Source organism: Lethenteron reissneri, chromosome 26 (genome assembly GCF_015708825.2).
Source record: "Lethenteron reissneri isolate LAM-NWPU_2019-01 chromosome 26, ASM1570882v1, whole genome shotgun sequence".
NCBI classification, from domain to species: domain Eukaryota; kingdom Metazoa; phylum Chordata; class Hyperoartia; order Petromyzontiformes; family Petromyzontidae; genus Lethenteron; species Lethenteron reissneri.
Window position 1 is genome coordinate 15026666 of NC_083804.1, and position 6000 is coordinate 15032665.

The following is a 6000-nucleotide window of genomic DNA, read 5'->3' on the forward strand; positions in this document are numbered from 1 at the left end:
CACTGGTGTTGGTCGTGATGACAATGGACACTGGTGTTGGTCGTGATGACAATGGCCACTGGTGTTGGTCGTGATGACAATGGACACTGGTGTTGGTCGTGATGACAATGGTCACTGGTGTTGGTCGTCATGACAATGGTCACTGGTGTTGGTCGTGATGACAATGGCCACTGGTGTTGGTCGTGATGACAATGGACACTGGTGTTGGTCGTGATGACAATGGCCACTGGTGTTGGTCGTGATGACAATGGACACTGGTGTTGGTCGTGATGACAATGGCCACTGGTGTTGGTCGTGATGACAATGGCCACTGGTGTTGGTCGTGATGACAATGGCCACTGGTGTTGGTCGTGATGACAATGGACACTGGTGTTGGTCGTGATGACAATGGACACTGGTGTTGGTCGTCATGACAATGGTCACTGGTGTTGGTCGTGATGACAATGGCCACTGGTGTTGGTCGTCATGACAATGGTCACTGGTGTTGGTCGTTATGACAATGGCCACTGGTGTTGGTCGTGATGACAATGGCCACTGGTGTTGGTCGTCATGACAATGGTCACTGGTGTTGGTCGTCATGACAATGGTCACTGGTCTTGGTCGTGATGACAATGGTCACTGGTGTTGGTCGTGATGACAATGGCCACTGGTCTTGGCCGTGATGACAATGGTCACTGGTGTTGGTCGTGATGACAATGGACACTGGTGTTGGTCGTGATGACAATGGTCACTGGTGTTGGTCGTGATGACAATGGCCACTGGTCTTGGCCGTGATGACAATGGTCACTGGTGTTGGTCGTGATGACAATGGCCACTGGTCTTGGCCGTGATGACAATGGTCACTGGTGTTGGTCGTCATGACAATGGTCACTCGTGTTGGTCGTGATGACAATGGTCACTGGTGTTGGTCGTGATGACAATGGCCACTGGTGTTGGTCGTCATGACAATGGTCACTGGTGTTGGTCGTGATGACAATGGCCACTGGTCTTGGCCGTGATGACAATGGTCACTGGTGTTGGTCGTGATGACAATGGTCACTGGTGTTGGTCGTGATGACAATGGACACTGGTGTTGGTCGTGATGACAATGGCCACTGGTCTTGGTCGTGATGACAATGGACACTGGTGTTGGTCGTGATGACAATGGTCACTGGTGTTGGTCGTGATGACAATGGTCACTGGTGTTGGTCGTGATGACAATGGCCACTGGTGTTGGTCGTGATGACAATGGACACTGGTGTTGGTCGTGATGACAATGGTCACTGGTGTTGGTCGTGATGACAATGGCCACTGGTGTTGGTCGTGATGACAATGGTCACTGGTGTTGGTCGTGATGACAATGGCCACTGGTGTTGGTCGTGATGACAATGGTCACTGGTGTTGGTCGTGATGACAATGGCCACTGGTCTTGGTCGTGATGACAATCGCCACTGGTGTTGGTCGTGATGACAATGGTCACTGGTGTTGGTCGTGATGACAATGGTCACTGGTGTTGGTCGTGATGACAATGGTCACTGGTGTTGGTCGTGATGACAATGGCCACTGGTGTTGGTCGTGATGACAATGGACACTGGTGTTGGTCGTGATGACAATGGTCACTGGTGTTGGTCGTGATGACAATGGCCACTGGTGTTGGTCGTGATGACAATGGTCACTGGTGTTGGTCGTGATGACAATGGCCACTGGTGTTGGTCGTGATGACAATGGTCACTGGTGTTGGTCGTGATGACAATGGACACTGGTGTTGGCCGTGATGACAATGGACACTGGTGTTGGTCGTGATGACAATGGTCACTGGTGTTGGTCGTGATGACAATGGCCACTGGTGTTGGTCGTGATGACAATGGCCACTGGTGTTGGTCGTGGTGACAATGGCCACTGGTGTTGGTCGTGATGACAATGGCCACTGGTGTTGGTCGTGATGACAATGGCCACTGGTGTTGGTCGTGATGACAATGGTCACTGGTGTTGGTCGTGATGACAATGGACACTGGTGTTGGTCGTGATGACAATGGCCACTGGTGTTGGTCGTCATGACAATGGTCACTGGTGTTGGTCGTGATGACAATGGCCACTGGTGTTGGTCGTGATGACAATGGTCACTGGTGTTGGTCGTGATGACAATGGACACTGGTGTTGGTCGTGATGACAATGGCCACTGGTGTTGGTTGTGATGACAATGGACACTGGTGTTGGTCGTGATGACAATGGACACTGGTGTTGGTCGTGATGACAATGGTCACTGGTGTTGGTCGTGATGACAATGGCCACTGGTGTTGGTCGTGATGACAATGTTCACTGGTGTTGGTCGTGATGACAATGGTCACTGGTGTTGGTCGTGGTGACAATGGCCACTGGTGTTGGTCGTGATGACAATGGCCACTGGTGTTGGTCGTGATGACAATGGTCACTGGTGTTGGTCGTGGTGACAATGGCCACTGGTGTTGGTCGTGATGACAATGGTCACTGGTGTTGGCCGTGATGACAATGGCCACTGGTGTTGGTCGTGATGACAATGGTCACTGGTGTTGGTCGTGATGACAATGGTCACTGGTGTTGGTCGTGATGACAATGGACACTGGTGTTGGTCGTGATGACAATGGTCACTGGTGTTGGTCGTGGTGACAATGGCCACTGGTGTTGGTCGTGATGACAATGGCCACTGGTCTTGGTCGTGATGACAATGGCCACTGGTGTTGGTCGTGATGACAATGGACACTGGTCTTGGTCGTGATGACAATGGCCACTGGTGTTGGTCGTGATGACAATGGCCACTGGTGTTGGTCGTGATGACAATGGCCACTGGTGTTGGTCGTCATGACAATGGCCACTGGTGTTGGTCGTGGTGACAATGGTCACTGGTGTTGGCCGTGATGACAATGGTCACTGGTGTTGGCCGTGATGACAATGGACACTGGTGTTGGTCGTGATGACAATGGACACTGGTGTTGGTCGTGATGACAATGGACACTGGTGTTGGTCGTGATGACAATGGACACTGGTGTTGGTCGTGATGACAATGGACACTGGTGTTGGTCGCGATGACAATGGTCACTGGTGTTGGTCGTGATGACAATGGACACTGGTGTTGGTCGTGATGACAATGGTCACTGGTGTTGGCCGTGATGACAATGGTCACTGGTGTTGGCCGTGATGACGATGATTCGGAGTGAGACCGGTTGGCTACGTACGGTGCGAAAAGAAGTTCAACGTGCACACAAAGAAACAGATCCCCCGTGTAGCCTCAACAGACTGTTGGGGCAAGTCCATGCGCACACACTTTCTTAGACAATCACGCACGTGACACGTCTCCCCTAAACTCGTTTCTAAGCCGCGGCCCCTGCGGGATCCCCCCCCAACCCCCCCAATTAGGGGGCTGGGGAAGGGGTCCCGAGTCTGGATCCTGGGACCCCCTCGTGTCCCCGACTCCTCTTGTGACCCCCCTCTCCCCCAAAACATCCCCTTTTTACCCACCCCCCCCCAAACTCCCGCACCGCCTTCCCCAGGCAGTGATTATCGCCCATTGAACGGCGACTCAAAAATCTCCTCTCTTGTCGACTCACAGCCAAAGACAAAGATCCCCCGTGTAGCCTTGACAGGCTGTCGGGTGCAAGTGCCGTCAGCGAGTAGCAACACTGAAGGCCGCCACGGCACACGAGGGGGTGGGGTGGCCAGCACCACGCTCGGCCGCCTTTGTCTCCCCCAGTGGCGATGTTTACTGCGCACCGCAACCAGGTACCAATATGAGGCTGAGTCGACCTAGGGGAGGCCCATGACCGGTTCCAACTCGGGTCGCGAAGTTCGTAGTGCAGCGCACTAACCGCTATACTACCGCTCCCCACACACCTACACATACAGCATTTACAAACCCGTCTAAGCATATATAATTGTTATATCTGTGTGTGTGTGTTGCTACATATTAAGATTGCCTCGACAGCGTGTACGATACATTTAACCAACCCGAACAAACTCGTTCGCGCACCCCGTCTGAACACCTCCGTGAATTCCCCTCCCCCGCTACTTCCCCCGACTCCCCCCCCACCAAATCCCCCCCCCCTACCCCCTCACCCAACCCCCTACCCAACCCCCCCCCCAACCAACCCCCCCACCCAACCCCCCCAACCCCCCCCCCCCACCCCCTCACCCTACCCCCTCATCCAACCCCCCCACCCAACCCCCCCAACCAACCCCCCGCCCAACCCCCCCACCCAACCCCCCCACCCCACCCCCTACCCAACCCCCCCCAACCAACCCCCCACCCAACCCCACCAACCAACCAACCACCCCCCCCCACCAAACCCCCCCCCAACCCCCCCCCCCCACTAACCCCCCCACCCGCCCCGCCCCCCATCCCTACTCTCCCTGGCCCTGCTCTCCCTTCGAGATGATCTGCTCGGGAGCCACAGACGCAATTACGACGGCGGCGTTAATTCGTTCCCGGGGCCATCCTGATTTAGTGGCCACGGGCAACTCGCACTCACAGACTCCTCTCTCTCTCTGTGTGTGTCTCTCTCTGTGTGTCTCTCTCTCTGTGTGTCTCTCTCTCTGTCTAACTCGTCTCCTCGCTACCCCCCCCCCTCCCCAGGATCCTCTAGAGCACCCCACCCACAACATCATCCAAATCACCCCCCTTATGCTCCCACAACGACGTCAACTCCCCAAACTAACAGATGCATGCGTGCATACACAGACAAACAAAGACAAAGATCCCCCGCATAGCCTTAACAGATTGTCAGTGGCCAGCACCACGCCCGACCGCCTTTGTCTCCCCAGCGGCTGTGTTTACTACACACCGCGCCAGGTACTCATTCGAGGCTGAGTCGACCTAGGGGGAGGTCCAGCACCGATCCCGATAATGGTAACTGGTGTTGGCCGCGAGCGTGAATCGAACCCACCGAGTTCGTAAAGCAGTGCGCTCAACCACTGCGCTACCGCTCCCCGTAATGTCTACGTACACGCTTGTACACACACACACACAAACACACGCGCGCACGCATCTCATTTGCAAATAAATTGATGGAGGAGGAGTTCGCGGTGGAGGCTGAGAGTCGTTGCCAGGAGAGCTCCGTGTCAGCGCTAATCATATTTACATAATTTTAATATCGCGCTCATAGCGACCATCACGTCCTACACGAGATAATTAGATTAACGAATAGGGGGGGGGGGCTGGGGGGGGAGAGACTTCCTGGTCCCCCCCTGCCAACCCCTGCCCCCCCTCGTACCATCGTCCTAACCCCAACTTCCCAACTTCATCACGAAGTTTGACTCTAGCCCCCCCCAACCCCAAGTGACGAAACGCATTTATTTCTCTCTCTAAATACCACTCATACTTAACGAGTCATATCACCGGAAAATACAAATACTTTTTATTCAACGCAGCTATGAGTTTTTTTTCTTTTTAGGAGGTGGGGGGCATTTTGATCTTGGGGTTAGGGTAGTTTAATCAGGTTAGTTTAACTAACTTTATTTTTTAATTGTTATTATTAAATATCATGAGTCCAATTTTAACTAATGTGCGAAACAAAAGGTCGTGATTTTCCGGACGATCTCATCTAAAACTCAACAATGTTTTATTTTACGAGGCAAGGCACACTGAGCCACATAGCTCTTTTTCAGCAGCGACCTGGCCACAAATGAGAGCTCAACGAAGTGGCTCATCACGTGGAAATGTATAGCAGTACTTAATTTGGAGCTTTCGTGACTGCAGGAATTACTCTTTGGTTCTTTCGGTAAAGTCACGTATAAAGAGAATATAATAAATTAAATACTCGCATACGACGTTTCGATTGCAACACAAGCAATCGTCATCAGGTATAAATGAAATAGAAACAAAAATCTAGTATACTTAGAAATGTAATGTAATACAACAGAGAGTCGGATAACATAACAGTCAACACCCTATACCTGGTTGATTACGTTCTTCCTGAGAATGCTAAATTTGAAAGAGAGACAAAACACAGAACCAGAGACATATAGACAGACATATAAGTATGTATGTGT